Raw genomic sequence first — 19,834 nt, forward strand, 5'->3', positions numbered from 1 at the left:
TTGCAGTGTGGGTCCATATAATCTATATAATCGCAGAGCACTGCAGTGTGTGTCCATATAATCTATATAATCACAGAGCACTACAGTGTGGGTCCATATAATCTGTATAGTCACAGAGCACTGCAGTGTTGGTCCATATAATCTATATAATCACAGAGCACTGCAGTGTGAGTCCATATAATGTATATAATCACAGAGCACTGCAGTGTGGTCCATATAATCTATATGGTCACAGAGCACTGCAGTGTGGTCCATATAATCTATATAATCACAGAGCACTGCAGTGTGGGTCCATATAATCTGTATAATCACAGAGCACTGCAGTGTGGGTCCATATAATCTATATAATCACAGAGCACTGCAGTGTGGGTCCATATAATCTATATAATCACAGAGCACTGCAGTGTGGGTCCATATAATCACAGAGCACTGCAGTGTGGGTCCATATAATCTGTATAGTCACAGAGCACTGCAGTGTGGGTCCATATAATCTATATAATCACAGAGCACTGCAGTGTGGGTCCATATAATCTATATAATCACAGAGCACTGCAGTGTGGGTCCATATAATCTATATAGTCACAGAGCACTGCAGTGTGGGTCCATATAATCTATATAATCACAGAGCACTGCAGTGTGGGTCCATCTTATCTATATAATCACAGAGCACTGCAGTGTGGGTCCATATAATCTATATAATCACATGGCACTGCAGTGTGGTCCATATAATCTATATAATCACAGAGCACTGCAGTGTGGGTCCATATAATCTATATAATCACAGATCACTGCAGTGTGGGTCCATATAATCTACATAATCACAGAGCACTGCAGTGTGGGTCCATATAATCTATATAATCACAGAGCACTGCAGTGTGGATCCATATATTCTATATAATCACAGAGCACTGCAGTGTGGTCCATATAATCTATATAATCACAGAGCACTGCAGTGTGGGTCCATATAATCTATACAGTCACAGAGCACTGCAGTGTGGGTCCATATAATCTATATAATCACAGAGCACTGCAGTGTGGATACATATATTCTATATAATCACAGAGCACTGCAGTGTGGGTCCATATAATCACAGAGCACTGCAGTGTGGGTCCATATAATCTGTATAGTCACAGAGCACTGCAGTGTGGGTCCATATAATCTATATAATCACAGAGCACTGCAGTGTGGGTCCATATAATCTATATAATCACAGAGCACTGCAGTGTGGGTCCATATAATCTATATAGTCACAGAGCACTGCAGTGTGGGTCCATATAATCTATATAATCACAGAGCACTGCAGTGTGGGTCCATCTTATCTATATAATCACAGAGCACTGCAGTGTGGGTCCATATAATCTATATAATCACATGGCACTGCAGTGTGGTCCATATAATCTATATAATCACAGAGCACTGCAGTGTGGGTCCATATAATCTATATAATCACAGATCACTGCAGTGTGGGTCCATATAATCTACATAATCACAGAGCACTGCAGTGTGGGTCCATATAATCTATATAATCACAGAGCACTGCAGTGTGGATCCATATATTCTATATAATCACAGAGCACTGCAGTGTGGTCCATATAATCTATATAATCACAGAGCACTGCAGTGTGGGTCCATATAATCTATACAGTCACAGAGCACTGCAGTGTGGGTCCATATAATCTATATAATCACAGAGCACTGCAGTGTGGATCCATATATTCTATATAATCACAGAGCACTGCAGTGTGGGTCCACATAATCTATATAATCACAGAGCACTGCAGTGTGAATCCATATATTCTATATAATCACAGAGCATTGCAGTGTGGGTCCATATAATCTATGTAATCACAGAGCACTGCAGTGTGGGTCCATATAATCTATATAATTACAGAGCACTGCAGTGTGGGTCCATATAATCTATATAATCGCAGAGCACTGCAGTGTGTGTCCATATAATCTATATAATCACAGAGCACTACAGTGTGGGTCCATATAATCTGTATAGTCACAGAGCACTGCAGTGTTGGTCCATATAATCTATATAATCACAGAGCACTGCAGTGTGGTCCATATAATCTATATGGTCACAGAGCACTGCAGTGTGGTCCATATAATCTATATAATCACAGAGCACTGCAGTGTGGGTCCATATAATCTGTATAATCACAGAGCACTGCAGTGTGGGTCCATATAATCTATATAATCACAGAGCACTGCAGTGTGGGTCCATATAATCTATATAATCACAGAACACTGCAGTGTGGGTCCATATAATCTATATAATCACAGAGCACTGCAGTGTGGGTCCATATAATCTGTATAGTCACAGAGCACTGCAGTGTGGGTCCATATAATCTATATAATCACAGAGCACTGCAGTGTGGGTCCATATAATCTATATAATCACAGAGCACTGCAGTGTGGGTCCATATAATCTATATAGTCACAGAGCACTGCAGTGTGGGTCCATATAATCTATATAATCACAGAGCACTGCAGTGTGGGTCCATATAATCTATATAATAACAGAGCACTGCAGTGTGGTCCATATAATCTATATAATCACAGAGCACTGCAGTGTGGGTCCATCTTATCTATATAATCACAGAGCACTGCAGTGTGGGTCCATATAATCTATATAATCACATGGCACTGCAATGTGGTCCATATAATCTATATAATCAAAGAGCACTGCAGTGTGGGTCCATTTAATCTATATAATCACAGAGCACTGCAGTGTGGGTCCATATAATCTATATAATCACAGAGCACTGCAGTGTGGGTCCATATAATCTACATAATCACAGAGCACTGCAGTGTCGGTCCATATAATTTGTATAATCACAGAGCACTGCAGTGTGGGTCCATATAATCTATATAATCACAGAGCACTGCAGTGTCGGTCCATATAATCTGTATAATCACAGAGCACTGCAGTGTGGGTCCATATAATCTATATAATCACAGAGCACTGCAGTGTGGGTCCATATATTCTAAATAATCACAGAGCACTGCAGTGTGGGTCCATATAATCTATATAATCACAGAGCACGGCAGTGTGGGTCCATATAATCTATATAATCACAGAGCACTGCAGTGTGGGTCCATATAATCTGTATAATCACAGAGCACTGCAGTGTGGCTCCATATAATCTATATAATCACAGAGCACGGCAGTGTGGGTCCATATAATCTATATAATCACAGAGCACTGCAGTGTGGGTCCATATAATCTGTATAATCACAGAGCACTGCAGTGTGGGTCTATATAATCTGTATAATCACAGAGCACTGCAGTGTGGGTCCATATAATCTGTATAATCACAGAGCACTGCAGTGTGGATCCATATAATCTATATAATCACAGAGCACTGCAGTGTGGGTCCATATAATCTGTATAATCACAGAGCACAGCAGTTTGGGTCCAAATAATCTGTATAATCACAGAGCACTGCAGTTTGGGTCCATATAATCTATATAATCACAGAGCACTGCAGTGTGGGTCCATATAATCTGTATAATCACAGAGCACAGCAGTTTGGGTCCAAATAATCTGTATAATCACAGAGCACTGCAGTTTGGGTCCATATAATCTGTATAATCACAGAGCACTGCAGTGTGGGTCCATATAATCTATATAATCACAGAGCACTGCAGTGTGGGTCCATATAATCTATATAATCACAGAGCACTGCAGTGTGGTCCATATAATCTATATAATCACAGAGCACTGCAGTGTGGGTCCATATAATCACAGAGCACTGCAGTGTGGTCCATATAATCTGTATAATCACAGAGCACTGCAGTGTGGGTCCATATAATCTGTATAATCACAGAGCACTGCAGTTTGGGTCCATATAATCTATATAATCACAGAGCACTGTAGTGTGGTCCATATCATATATATAATCACAGAGCACTGCAGTGTGGGTCCATACAATCTATATAATCACTGAGCACTGCACTGTGGTCCATATAATCTGTATAATCACAGAGCACTGCAGTGTGGGTCCATATAATCTATATAATCACAGAGCACTGCAGTGTGGTCCATATAATATATATAATCACAGAGCACTGCAGTGTGGTCCATATAATCTGTATAATCACAGAGCACTGCAGTGTGGGTCCATATAATCTGTATAGTCACAGAGCACTGCAGTGTGGGTCCATATAATCTATATAATCACAGAGCACTGCAGTGTGGGTCCATATAATCTATATAATCACAGAGCACTGCAGTGTGGGTCCATATAATCTATATAATCACAGAGCACTGTAGTGTGGGTCCATATAATCTATATAATTACAGAGCACTGCAGTGTGGGTCCATATAATATAATCATAGAGCACTGCAGTGTGGGTCCATATAATCTATATGGTCACAGAGCACTGCAGTGTGGTCCATATAATCTATATAATCACAGAGCACTGCAGTGCGGGTCCATATAATCTATATAATCACAGAGCACTGCAGTGTGGGTCCATATAATCTACATAATCACAGAGCACTGCAGTGTGGGGTCCATATAATCTGTATAATCACAGAGCACTGCAGTGTGGGTCCATATAATCTATATAATCACAGAGCACTGCAGTGTCATCCATATAATCTATGTAATCACAGAGCACTGCAGTGTGGGTCCATATAATCACAGAGCACTGCAGTGTGGGTCTATATAATCACAGAGCACTGCAGTGTGGGTCCATATAATCTGTATAATCACAGAGCACTGCAGTGTGGTCCATATAATCTATATAATCACAGAGCGCTGCAGTGTGGTCCATATAATCTATATAATCACAGAGCACTGCAGTGTGGGTCCATATAATCTCTATAATCACAGAGCACTGCAGTGTGGGTCCATATAATCTGTATAATCACAGAGCACTGCAGTGTGGGTCCATATAATCTGTATAATCACAGAGCACTGCAGTGTGGGTCCATATAATCTATATAATCACAGAGCACTGCAGTGTGGGTCCATATAATCTATATAATCACATAGCACTGCAGTGTGGTCCATATAATCTATATAATCACAGAGCACTGCAGTGTGGTCCATATAATCTATATAATCACAGAGCACTGCAGTGTGGGTCCATATAATCTATATAATCACAGAGCACTGCAGTGTGGGTCCATATAATCTGTATAATCACAGAGCACTGCAGTGTGGGTCCATATAATCTATATAATCACATAGCACTGCAGTGTGGGTCCATATAATCTGTATAATCACAGAGCACTGCAGTGTGGGTCCATATAATCTATATAATCACAGAGCACTGCAGTGTGGGTCCATATAATCTATATAATCACAGAGCACTGCAGTGTGGTCCATATAATCTATATAATCACAGAGCACTGCAGTGTGGTCCATATAATATATATAATCACAGAGCACTGCAGTGTGGGTCCATATAATCTGTATAATCACAGAGCACTGCAGTGTGGGTCCATATAATCTGTATAATCACAGAGCACTGCAGTGTGGGTCCATATAATCTGTATAATCACAGAGCACTGCAGTGTGGGTCCATATAATCTATATAATCACAGAGCACTGCAGTGTGGGTCCATATAATCTATATAATCACAGAGCACTGCAGTGTGGTCCATATAATCTATATAATCACAGAGCACTGCAATGTGGGTCCATATAATCTATATAATCACATAGCACTGCAGTGTGGTACCATATAATCTATATAGTCACAGAGCACTGCAGTGTGGGTCCATATAATCTGTATAATCACAGTGCACTGCAGTGTGGGTCCATATAATCTATATAATCACAGAGCACTGCAGTGTGGTCCATATAATCTATATAATCACAGAGCACTGCAGTGTGGGTCCATATAATCTATATAATCACAGAGCACAGCAGTGTGGGTCCATTTAATCTGTATAATCACAGAGCACTGCAGTGTGGGTCCATATAATCTATATAGTCACAGAGCACTGCAGTGTGGGTCCATATAATCTATATAGTCACAGAGCACAGCAGTGTGGTCCATATAATCTATATAATCACAGAGCACTGCAGTGTGGGTCCATATAATCTATATAATCACAGAGCACTGCAGTGTGGGTCCATATAATCTATATAGTCACAGAGCACTGCAGTGTGGGTCCATATAATCTGTATAATCACAGAGCACTGCAGTGTGGGTCCATATAATCTATATAATCACAGAGCACTGCAGTGTGGTCCATATAATCTATATAATCACAGAGCACTGCAGTGTGGGTCCATATAATCTATATAATCACAGAGCACAGCAGTGTGGGTCCATATAATCTGTATAATCACAGAGCACTGCAGTGTGGGTCCATATAATCTATATAATCACAGAGCACTGCAGTGTGGGTCCATATAATCTATAAAGTCACAGAGCACTGCAGTGTGGGTCCATATAATCTGTATAATCACAGAGCACTGCAGTGTGGTCCATATAATCTATATAATCACAGAGCATTGCAGTGTGGGTCCATATAATCTATATAATCACAGAGCACTGCAATGTGGGTCCATATAATCTATATAATCACAGAGCACTGCAGTGTGGGTCCATATAATCTATATAATCACAGAGCACTGCAATGTGGGTCCATATAATCTATATAATCACAGAGCACTGCAGTGTGGTCCACATAATGCTTTAGATCTGTGATACAGACGTTCACCTACCAACAAGAATCTTTATTACAAATCGGAGTATGTTTTATTCGTCTAATGTGTTCCCGGTTAAATAGCTGCTCACTTTCCCATATCATGCACTCTCACAATCATTAGTCCTACATCGCCATCTGTTTTATTCCAGCACAGAAGCAACAATGTGTTTCATTACTGTGACTGGGTCATGTGATCGTCAGTCTAACCCACAGAAAATCAGAGTGCTTAATGTGTCAAGACTCCGACGCCAAGTTACACACAACGGTAGCTTTACTGAGGGTAGACAGTTAGTAAAGTCTATACAGTTCAGCCAGAGCCCACGGAGGTGACCAGTGATGCAGAGACCTTAAGGGCTTTCTGGGACTTGTAGTAGGACTGGGCAATTGATTGCAGACAACGCTGACTTGACAGATGGCAGGGACTGACTTTACTCATAAAGCTGTGACTTTATCTTACTTGACTTGATGGCGGCTGCAGAACTGGACTTTGAGGTCTTCAACACTCTGGACACACACACTAGACAAGACTGCACTGGACCTCAGCAGAAGAGAGAGAAAAGAGAGAGAAGCTCCACCCAGGGATTATATGGGGGAGACTGGCAGGGGGCCCATAGGTCACCCCTGGGATTACCTGGTCACTGGTACCTCCTGGGTAACAATCACATGACATACTGTAATTCTTAAAGATACAAGACATTTTATAATACAATACACTGCAGAACATTTGTACTGGGGGGAAACAGGTGCAAGGGGCCCAGGGGACACTGAAGGAGGCTGCCTGACAGGACAGCAAGGGTACGTGGCAACACCTCCTGTACTGGGCCACCACATCTGTATGTATGCCATGTGTGGATTTGCACCAAAATAAGCTTTGCACTTCCAGACTCATTTGCATTTTGCACTTGGCCCTAAACACCCGGGATCCCCCGGGTACTTAATATCAATCCTATAAGCTCCGCTGCTTTAAATGCCACAACCATTGACATGTATAATCTCCATGTGGGGGGAAGGGGGGAGTGATGTATTGTGACACTGATGGGAAATTTGTGCAAGACACAAGCAATATCTATCCATGTGCAGTCAGTGGAAGACAAGGGTGAGAACAGTATATCACTTGGGGTCTTACGCGCTGGACAATGGGTGAGCAAAGGTTAAGATTTACACCTGGGGTGATGGCAAATAATCCCAATATCTTCCAACCCTAATAGCATGCGCCAAGGGGTCCAAGAAGGCAAGGTATGAGGAGATGTGGTTACGTAGATGGTCGATGAGATATGAGAAGCTGGGGTTTGGTAGGTGAGATTTGAGGAGCTGGGATTAGGTAGGTGGTAGATGAGATATGAGGAGCTGGGGTTAGGTAGGTGGTAGGTAAGATATGAGGAGCTGAGGTTAGGTAGGTGGTAGGTGAGATATGAGGAGCTGGGGTTTGGTAGGTGAGATATGAGGAGCTGGGATTAGGTAGGTGAGATATGAGAAGCTGGGATTAGGTAGGTGGTAGATGAGATATGAGGAGCTGGGGTTATGTAGGTAGTAGGTAAGATATGAGGAGCTGAGATTAGGTAGGTGGTAGATGAGATATGAGGAGCTGGGGTTAGATAGGTGGTAGGTAAGATATGAGGAGCTGGGGTTAGGTAGGTGGTAGGTAAGATATGAGGAGCTGGGGTTAGGTAGGTGGTAGGTGAGATATGAGGAGCTGGGGTTAGGTAGGTGAGATGTGAGGAGCTGGGGTTAGGTAGGTGGTAGGTGAGATATGAGGAGCTGGGGTTAGGTAGGTGAGATATGAGGAGCTGGGATTAGGTAGGTAAGATATGAGGAGCTGGGATTAGGTAGGTAAGATATGAGGAGCTGGGGTTAGGTAGGTGGTAGGTGAGATATGAGGAGATGTGGTTAGGTAGGTGAGATATGAGGAGCTGGGGTTAGGTAGGTGAGATATGAGGAGCTGGGGTTAGGTAGGTGAGATATGAGGAGCTGGGGTTAGGTAGGTGGTAGGTGAGATATGAGGAGCTGGGGTTAGGTAGGTGGTAGGTGAGATATGAGGAGCTGGGGTTAGGTAGGTGGTAGGTATCCCAGTAACCTCCACATGACGCCAGGACACAAGGTCTCCAGCAGAGCATTGCTCATCACACTGCCCTCATAGTAAATAACACTACATACCTGGGACACCCTACAAGACCACCATTCTGTAAATGCTCTGACCCCGCTGTGTAGCCATCATAGTCCTTGTCATAGTCTCTCAAATCCTTAGATTTGCCCATTAAAGTTAGGGCTACATGGCCATTTGTGGCTATGCTGTGTATGATGGAACCGTCACATTATTACTGACAGGGAACGAGGTTAAGTTACTTTGATCACAGATTGGAGATTTTTGCACAAGCATTTTCATTATCATTATTAACTATTTCTGAACAACATTGCAGTCATATGGCCCAGCCGCACGTACAGCCCTAGCCTCAAAATGGCCCAGGGATTCATTGATAGATGGATGACAGAGGGGTAACCAAGTTCCTGAACTGCCAATAAAAAAGTTGAGAGTTGTCATATACTACCATTTGCCATTTATATACAGTGACCCCCCCGACCTACGATGGCCCCGACATACCATCATTTCAGCATACGATCACTCTCAGAGACCATCGCATGGTGAAGGCAGCATCAACATACGATGCTTTTGTATGTCGGGGCCATCGCATAAACGGCTATCCTGCAGCGCAGACTGCTTCAGCTGCCACCGGATAGCCGTTTACGGTGCCCCGTGTGGTCCGCTGACGATCACTTACCAGTCCTCGGGGCTCCGGCATGTCCTCTTCGGGATCCCCTGCATCGTCGGCGCTCTCCATCGTCGTCATCACGTCGCTGCGCACGCCGTCCCGTCATCCAATAGGAGCAGCGTGCGTAACAACGTGATGGCGACGACGGAGCGTGCGGATGCCGGGGAAGCAGAGGCCTTGCCGGAGCGTCGGGGACACCTCGGGGACGCGGCGACAGCGATGGAGGGTGACATCCAGGGAAGCGGTGACGAGTGGTGACGGTCCGGAGCGGCGGGGACAGGTGAGTACAACTTCCTCTAACAGTGGTCTTCAACTTGCGGACCTTCAGATACTGCAAAACTATAACTCCCAGCATGCCCGGACAGCCAACGGCTGTCCGGGCATGCTGGGTGTTGTAATTTTGCAACATCCGGAGGTCCGCAGGTTGTAGACCACTGTCCTATACTTTACATTGCACGGATCCCTCAACATACGATGGTTTCAACAAACGATGGTCCATTTGGAACGGATTACCATCGTATGTTGAGGGACCACTGTATAACTATGGCTAAGCCTTTGGTCCTGGACTCCACCTTTCATTGTACAAGCAGCCATGATCGTTGGGGAATCTGCAACCGGCCAATACAATTTATCTTCAGTGGCCACTACAGGTAAAAGGAAGTACTACATGGCGACCATACAAGTCAGTGACGGACCATAGTATATAGTGGGTGGGATGCTTTTTTTTTTTTTTAGCTTTTCTCTACTCTGGCTAATAGAGAGGAGACCTCAGTGAATCTTGATGAGACAATTAAATATGGTTTTTACAGTCATGGCCGTAAATGTTGGCACCCCTGAAATGTTTTAAGAAAATTAAGTATTTCTCACAAAAAAGGATTGCAGTAACACATGTTTTGCTATGCACATGTTTATTCCCTTTGTGTGTATTGGAACTAAAAGAAAAAAAAGGGAGGGGAAAAAGCAAATTTGGGCAAAATGTCACCAAACTCCAAAAATGGTCTGGACAAAAATATTGGCACCCTTACAAAATTGTGGAAAAATAAGATTGTTTCAAGCATGTGATGCTCCTTTAAACAAGTAACAGGTGTGGGCAATATAAAAATCACACCTGAAAGCAGATAAAAAGGAGAGTAGTTCACTTAGTCTTTGCATTGTGTGTCTGTGTGTTCCACACTAAGCATGGACAACAGAAAGAGGAGAAGAGAACTGTCTGAGGACTTGAGAACCAAAATTGTGGAGAAATATCAACAATCTCAAGGTTATAAGTCCATCTCCACAGATCTAGATTTGCCTTTGTCCACAGTGCGCAACATTATCAAGAAGTTTACAACCCATGGTACTGTAGATAATCTCCCTGGGCGTGGACGGAAGAGAAAAATTTATGAAAGGTGTCAACGCAGGATAGTCCGGATGGTGGATAAGCAGCCCCAAACAAGTTCCAAAGATATTCAAGCTGTCCTGCAGGATCAGTGTCAGCGCGAACCATCCATTGACATTTAAATGAAATGAAACGCTATGGAGGAGACCCAGGAGGACCCCACTATGGAGGAGACCCAGGAGGACCCCACTGCTGACACAGAGACATAAAAAAGACTACATTTTACCAAAATGAACTTGAGTAACCAAAATCCTTCTGGGAAAATGTCTTGTGGACAGATGAGACCAAGATAGAGCTTTTTGGTAAAGCCCATCATTCTACTGTTTACCAAAAATGTGTGATGGTGTGAGGGAGGAGGTGTGATGGTGTGGGGGAGGAGGTGTGATGGTGTGGGGGAGGAGGTGTGATGGTGTGGGGGAGGAGGTGTGATGGTGTGGGGGAGGAGGTGTGATGGTGTGGGGGAGGAGGTGTGATGGTGTGGGGGAGGAGGTGTGATGGTGGGGGGGAGTAGGTGTGATGGTGTGGGGGAGGAGGTGTGATGGTGGGGGGGGAGGTGTGATGGTGTAGGGGAGGAGGTGTGATGGTGGGGGGGAGGACGTGTGATGGTGTGGGGGAGTAGGTGTGATGGTGTGGGGGAGAAGGTGTGATGGTGTGGGGGAGGAGGCTGTGATGGTGTGGGGGAGGAGTTGTGATGGTGTGGAGGAGGAGGTGTGATGGTGTGGGGGAGGAGGTGTGATGGTGTGGGGGAGGAGGTGTGATGGTGTGGGGGAGGAGGTGTGATTGTTGGAGGAGGAGGTGTGATGGTGTGGAGGAGGAGGTGTGATGGTGGGGAAAAGGAGGTGTGATGGTGTGGAGGAGGAGGTGTGATGGTGTGGAGGAGGAGGTGTGATGGTGGGGAGGAGGAGGTGTGATGGTGTGGAGGAGGAGGTGTGATGGTGTGGAGGAGGAGGTGTGATGGTGTGGAGGAGGAGGTGTGATGGTGTGGAGGAGGAGGTGTGATGGTGTGGAGGAGGAGGTGTGATGGTGTGGGGGAGGAGGTGTGATGGTGTGGGGGTGCTTTGCTGGTGACACTGTTGGGGATTTATTCAAAATTGAAGGCATACTGAACCAGCATGGCTACCACAGCATCTTGCAGCGGCTGCTATTCCATCCGGTTTGCGTTTAGTTGGACCAACAGAACAATGACCCCAAACACCTCCAGGCTGTGTAAGGGCTATTTGACCAAGAAGGAGAGTAATGGGTGCTGTGCCAGATGACCTGGCCTCCACAGTCACCGGACCTGAACCCAATCCAGATGGTTTGGGGTGAGCTGGACCGCAGAGTGAAGGCAAAAAGAGCCAACAAGTGCTAAGCATCTCTGGGAACTCCTTCAAGACTGTTGGAAAACCATTTCAGGTGACTACCTCTCGAAGCTCATCAAGAGAATCCAAGAGTGTGCAAAGCAGTAATCAAAGCAAAAGGTGGCTAGAACCTAGAATATGACAGGTTCTCACACTTTTTTGTTATGTATATAATTCCACATGTGTTAATTCATAGTTTTGATGATCTACAATATTCATAGTCATGAAAATAAAGAAAACTCTGAATGAGAAGGTGTCCAAACTTTTGGTCTGTACTGTATAAATATATATATATATATATATATATATATATATATATATATATACATAATGCAAAATAATAATAATAAATAAATAATGCTAAATAATAACAGTAGTAAAAAATAATAAATAAGACAACAACATAATAATAATAATAAATAAGACAACATATTATTATTAGTGTTAATAATAATAATCATAATAATGATTAAAAAAATGCAAAATAATAACAGTAATAAAAATAATATTAACAATAAATAAGACAACAACATAATAATAATAATAATAATAAATAAGACAACAACAACATAATAATAAATAAGACAATAATAATAATAATAATAATAATAATAATAATAAATAAGACAACATATTATTATTATTATTAGTGTTAATAATAACAATAATAATAATAATAATAATAATAAATAATGCAAAATAATAACAGTAATACAAATAATAATAATAATAATACATAAGACAAAATAATAATAATAATAATAATAATAATAATAATAATAATAATAATAATAATGATAATAAACCTATACAGACAGAGGCTACCACAATAACCTGTCCAAATGATGATATTAACCTCCCCTCCGACCCAGTGACTAGGGGCGACACATTACTTAGCAGCAGCACAGATACAGATTGACAGATGCATATTGCAGCACCAGATGAGGTCTCTGACTCAAGAAAGTGTGCTGCAAAGGGTTAAGGATCCCTCCCTGTCCCCATCCCTTGATAGGGCGAGAGCCTCTTATACTGCATTATCTGGGCCAGCTGGATTTACTTGCCCTTAGTTTAAAAAAAAAAAAAAGGGAAAAAAAAATGCTGCCAGCCTGCCCTTGTATCTGCTAGATGCCAAGACCCCTCCCCAGGGGATCACTCCTGCCTTTTGGCTGCATCTCCTTGGCAGGGCCCTGCTATTAGGAGGAATGCGGTAGTGATGTACAGTATAAGCTGGGAGAGCTGTGGCCTGCAGAGCTCTCTGCCTCTGCTGCTGCTGCTGCTGCTGATGCTGCTGTGAGATTGAGGAGCTGCTGAGGCTCAGGCTTTGCTTGCACTGGACCCAAACTGCTGCTGAGGATTTTCTTACCAAGGTGGGATGCCTGGCTATTGCACTTGGCTTTAAGGGACCTATTACTTCTTCTACCAGGACAAGGGTGTTAAAAAAAAATCCAAAACAACCACAACCTGGAATAAGAGAAGAAGGAATCATTTAATGCAACAAGAGGATGAGAGTGTGAAGACAGGGCAGCGCAGAGAAGGTAGGGGCAAGGTATTCCTTCTGGTTGCAGTCATGGACTGGTGGTGGTGGGGGAGGTGGATGGGGAGAAATTGCATTTCATTCTGCAAAGCCTTTACTGGAAAAAAAATGTGCATGCTATATATGTGTTACCATGCTATAGATAGGGGTGTGAATATTAATATTAATGCAAGGCTAGAGGTTCAGCATGAGAAGTGCAGAGCAGAGATCCCAGAGTGGTCCTGGAATCAATGAGCAATGATCCCCCCCCCCCCCCCCATTCCTCCTATATGTCACTATTTCTATATTTTACTGCAAACTTTATCTTATTTCCCCTTATGCACTGTGCCCCTTAGGCAGCCCCCCCCCCCCCCCCCCCCACCATGGCCATTGACTATTGCTTCCCTCTAATGCATCATCTATGTAGAGATGTGACCTGAATGAGAGATGGAGCTAATTTGTCTTCAGTGTTGGAGCATGTATATGGATATTGCCTACTATCTATGAATTCCATATCCAGTGATTTCAGGTTCTGTCATGTAGGAAACCTCCCTGCCTGCTCCACCATGGCCATTACTTTCCACCGGAGCAGTGTTTCCCAACCAGGGTGCCCCCAGCTGTTGCAAAACGACAAATCCCAGCATGCAGGGTGCCTCCAGCTGTTGCAAAACGACAACTCCCAGCATGCAGGGTGCCTCCAGCTGTTGCAAAACGACAACTCCCAGCATGCAGGGTGCCTCCAGCTGTTGCAAAACGACAACTCCCAGCATGCAGGGTGCCTCCAGCTGTTGCAAAACGACAACTCCCAGCATGCAGGGTGCCTCCAGCTGTTGCAAAACGACAACTCCCAGCATGCCCGGACAGCCTTCGGCTGTCCGGGCATGCTGGGAGTTGTCGTTTTGCAACAGCTGGAGGCACCCTGGTTGGGAAGCAATGCACTGTGGTGTAGTTACTCTATGTGGAGTGCCTTCCTATTGGAATAAGGGAGGTTTTAGGGTGTAAGTCCTGCAGGTGACTGATGCAGAATTCTGCTCTCCAGACCCTTCAGCTCCATTGACATCATGTTATTAAGTAGACAGTGTCTTGTGGAAGAGGTTTGCATAGGGAGATGGATTTGCACCGGGCTATCTCCCTCGCCTTAATTGCTATCCTTGTGATATATGTGCATCAGGTTACATTGTATTATCATAGAAAAAGATGATTTATGTAGAAATGCATGAGAGGAGCTGGATGTTCTCTGCTCTCCTTAAGACCTGCAAAGCTGGGTCTGCAGACACATGTCACAGAAAATGGTTCCAATTTGCCTTTTCCATTTCCATCCATGGAGTCTTCGCCTTTGGTACAGAACAGGGGGGGGGGGGGGGGGGGTTGGGGGGATAATCTGATTTTTCTGCTATTTTATTATTTTACTGGATTCTCCTTAAAGATGTCTCCTAAGATTGGCTTTGGCTTTTGCAAGCCTTGGTGAAATGCAGGGCTGGTCACTGGCTCATCCTGGGGGTCCTCCTCATGGTGTGAAGAATTATTTATTATTACTTATTCTAAGCAAGGAAGGAGATGGCAGATAGATGAGATGGAACTGACAGCAGCTCCTGAGATCCCCAAGTTTTTTTTTTGTTTTTTTTGCCTGTGATCTTAAGATCTTTTCATTGCTGGGCAGATGATCTTCACAGCAGGATATTAAAACAGCCATATTAATAGAAGATCCTCAGAGTCAGACCCAAGACCTGGCAATCTGCAGCTTCTTCTGGAGCAGTGTTTCCCAACCAGGGTGCCTCCAGCTGTTGCAAAATGACAACTCCCAGCATGCCCGCACAGCCTTAGGCCAGTGTTTTCCAACCAGGGTGCCTCCAGCTGTTGCAAAACTACAACTCCCAGCATGGCCGGACAACCTTAGGCCAGTGTTTCCCAACCAGGGTGCCTCCAGCTGTTGCAAAACTACAACACCCAGCATGCCTGGACAACCTTAGGCCAGTGTTTCCCAACCAGGATGCCTTCAGCTGTTGCAAAACTACAACTCCCAGAATGCCTGGACAGCCTTAGGCCAGTGTTTCCCAATCAGGGTACCTCCAGCTGTTGCAAAACAACAACTCCCAGCATGCCCGGACAGCCTTAGGCCAGTGTTTCCCAACCAGGGTGCCTCCAGCTGTTGCAAAACTACAACTCCAAGAATTCCTGGACAGCCTTAGGCCAGTGTTTCCCAACCAGGTTGCCTCCAGCTGTTGCAATATACAACTCCCAGCATGCCTGGACAGCATTAGGCCAGTGTTTCCCAACCAGGTTGCCTCCAGCTGTTGCAAAACTATAATTCCCAGCATGCCCGGACAGCCTTAGGCCAGTGTTTCCCAACCAGGGTGCCTCCAGCTGTTGCAAAACTTCAACTCCCAGCATGCCCGGACAGCCTTAGGCCAGTGTTTCACAACCAGGTTGCCTCCAGCTGTTGCAAAACTACAACTCCCAGCATGCCTGGACAGCATTAGGCCAGTGTTTCCCAACCAGGGTGCCTCCAGCTGTTGCAAAACTTTAACTCCCAGCATGCCCGGACAGCCTTAGGCCAGTGTTTCACAACCAGGTGGCCTCCAGCTGTTGCAAAACTACAACTCCCAGCATGCCTGGACAGCATTAGGCCAGTGTTTCCCAACCAGGGTGCCTCCAGCTGTTGCAAAACTACAACTCCCAGCATGCCCGGACAGCCGAAGGCTGGGAGTTGTAGTTTTGCAACAGCTAGAGGTACCCTGGTTGGAAAACACTGTTCTGGAGGTTCCATGACAAGGAGGAATATCCAAGGGCTCTCATTTCCCTGCACCAGCTCTTCTATTCTTGTGTTGGATCTGCTGGATACAATGTATCTTGTGTATGAAATGATGCTGCCGGTTGTATCTTTGCAGTAAATGGGATCTAGCCTAGTCATTCAGTCATCGCATGCACTCAGCTCTGAGGGTGAAGGGACTTGTTGCGGTGTGTTCTGGGTCCAGTGCCCATATTGGATTTATGCCATGTACATGTGCTGCTTTATGGAGAGTCTTGAGGTTCTATTGGCTTCTATTGGATTGATTTTTTGGGGTGCTCTCACATTGGGGTGACTGATCTTGTTCTATGCAGATCTCACACAGAGTCTCCTCTCCTCCACATAATCCAGTATCACCATTATAACTGATCATTATATAGAATGGTTGTGATAACCGGTGATGTTCAGGCCTGGAGAGCCGTGCCTTAGGGAAGTGATTGGGCATACGAAGCCAAGTCACACATACAGGGATGGGCAGAGGGTGTTATCGTGGGGCGGCCACTGTGCCAATGGGTGAGTGAACTAGTTCACAATCTCAGGTGGGATCAAATGGAATTTACACGGCCATGCTTAGAATTACAGAGAGGAGAAGGAAGTTTTCTATGGAAAATTTGGCTGCAGAGCGATGTGAGGAGGCTGGTATACAATGAAATGATAGAATGAGGACCAGTATACACTCGCATGGGATATGTGGGCAAATGTACAATGACATGGAATATGTGGACTAGTATACAATGGTGGGGGATAAGTGGACTAGTATATAATGGTGTGGGATAAGTAGACCAGTATATAATGGTGTTGGATAAGTGAACCAGTATATATGGTGTGGGATAAGTAGACTAGTATATAATGGTGTGGGATAAGTGGACTAGTATATAATGGTGTGGGATAAGGGGACTAGTATATAATGGTGTGGGATAAGTGGACTAGTATATAATGGTTTGGGATAAGTAGACTAGTAAATAATGGTGGGGGATAAGTGGACTAGTATATAATGGTGGGGGATAAGTAGACCAGTATATAATGGTGTTGGATAAGTAGACTAGTATATAATGGTGGGGGATAAGTGGACCAGTATATATGGTGTGGGATAAGTAGACTAGTATATAATGGTGTTGGATAAGTAGACTAGTGTATAATGGTGTTGGATAAGTGGACCAGTATATATGGTGTGGGATAAGCAGAGTAGTATATAATGGTGTGGGATAAGTGGACTAGTATACAATGGTGTGGGATAAGTGGACTAGTATATAATGGTTTGGGATAAGTGGACTAGTATATATGGTGTGGGATAAGTGGACTAGTATATAATGGTGTGGGATAAGTGGACTAGTATATAATGGTGTGGGATAAGTGGACTAGTATATATGGGGTGGGATAAGTGGACTAGTATATAATGGTGTGGGATAAGTGGAGTAGTATATAATGGTGTGGGATAAGTGGACTAGTATATAATGGTGTGGGATAAGTGAACTAGTATATAATGGTGTGGAATAAGTGGACTAGTATATAATGGTGTGGGATAAGTGGAGTAGTATATAATGGTGTGGGATAAGTGGACTAGTATATAATGGTGTGGGATAAGTGGACTAGTATATAATGGTGTGGGATAAGTGAACTAGTATATAATGGTGTGGAATAAGTGGACTAGTATATAATGGTGTGGGATAAGGGGACTAGTATATAATGGTGTGGGATAAGTTGACTAGTATACAATGGTGTGGGATAAGTGGACTAGTATACAATGGTGTGGGATAAGTGGACTAGTATATAATGGTGTGGGATAAGGGGACTAGTATATAATGGTGTGGGATAAGTGGACTAGTATATAATGGTGTGGGATAAGGGGACTAGTATATAATGGTGGGGGATAAGTAGACCAGTATATAATGGTGTGGGATAAGTGGACTAGTATATAATGGTGTGGGATAAGTGGACTAGTATATATGGTGTGGGATAAGTGGACTAGTATATAATGGTGTGGGATAAGTGGACTAGTATATATGGTGTGGGATAAGTGGACTAGTATATAATGGTGTGGGATAAGTGGAGTAGTATATAATGGTGTGGGATAAGTGGACTAGTATATAATGGTGTGGGATAAGTAGACCAGTATATAATGGTGTGGGATAAGGGGACTAGTATATAATGGTGGGGGATAAGTAGACCAGTATATAATGGTGTTGGATAAGTGGAGTAGTATATAATGGTGGGGGATAAGTAGACCAGTATATAATGGTGTGGGATAAGTGGACTAGTATATAATGGTGTGGGATAAGTGGACTAGTATATATGGTGTGGGATAAGTGGACTAGTATATAATGGTGTGGGATAAGTGGAGTAGTATATAATGGTTTGGGATAAGTGGACTAGTGTATAATGGTGGGGGATAAGTGGACTAGTATACAATGGTGTGTGATAAGTGGACTAGAATATAATGGTTTGGGATAAGTGGACCAGTATATAATGGTGTGGGATAAGTAGACTAGTATATAATGGTGTGGGATAAGTGGACTAGTATATAATGGTGTGGGATAAGTAGACTAGTATATAATGGTGTGGGATAAGTAGACTAGTATATAATGGTGTGGGATAAGTGGACTAGTATATAATGGTGTGGGATAAGTGGAGTAGTATATAATGGTGTGGGATAAGTAGACTAGTATATATGGTGTGGGATAAGTGGAGTAGTATATAATGGTGTGGGATAAGTGGACTAGTATATAATGGTGTGGGATAAGTGGAGTAATATATAATGGTGTGGGATAAGTGGACTAGTATATAATGGTGTGGGATAAGTGGACTAATATATAATGGTGTGGGATAAGTGGACTAGTATATATGGTGTGGGATAAGTGGACTAGCATATAATGGTGTGGGATAAGTGGACTAGTATATAATGGTGTGGGATAAGTGGACTAGTATATATGGTGTGGGATAAGTGGACCAGTATATAATGGTGGGGGATAAGTAGACCAGTATATAATGGTGTGGGATAAGTGGAGTAGTATATAATGGTGTGGGATAAGTGGACTAGTATATAATGGTGTGGGATAAGTGGACTAGTATATAATGGTGTGGGATAAGGGGACTAGTATATAATGATGGGGGATAAGTAGACCAGTATATAATGGTGTTGGATAAGTAGACTAGTGTATAATGGTGGGGGATAAGTGGACTAGTATATAATGGTGTGGGATAAGTGGACTAGTATACAATGGTGTGGGATAAGTGGACCACTATATAATGGTGGGGGATAAGTGGACTAGTATATAATGGTGTGGGATAAGTGGACTAGTATACAATGGTGTGGGATAAGTGGCCCAGTATATAATGGTGGGGGATAAGTGGACTAGTATATAATGGG

The 19,834-nt window shown here is 43.6% G+C and overlaps 1 protein-coding gene across 6 annotated transcripts in view; it reads left to right on the forward strand.

Annotated features, from left to right (window-relative positions):
- Positions 1-13,400: 13,400 nt before the first annotated feature.
- The window catches only part of DAB1 (DAB adaptor protein 1), a 705,741-nt gene continuing 699,307 nt past the window's right edge, over positions 13,401-19,834 (forward strand). For 4 of the 6 annotated variants that reach the window (XM_056532962.1, XM_056532964.1, XM_056532963.1 and 1 more), the window contains exon 1: positions 13,401-13,701. The gene's annotated coding sequence lies outside the window, so the exon portion shown is untranslated. The remainder of the gene's footprint in view (positions 13,702-19,834) is intronic. The other 2 variants (XM_056532959.1, XM_056532960.1) reach the window with 2 other exon arrangements.

Source organism: Hyla sarda, chromosome 7 (assembly GCF_029499605.1).
Source record: "Hyla sarda isolate aHylSar1 chromosome 7, aHylSar1.hap1, whole genome shotgun sequence".
In the NCBI taxonomy this organism is placed as follows: Eukaryota; Metazoa; Chordata; class Amphibia; order Anura; family Hylidae; genus Hyla; species Hyla sarda.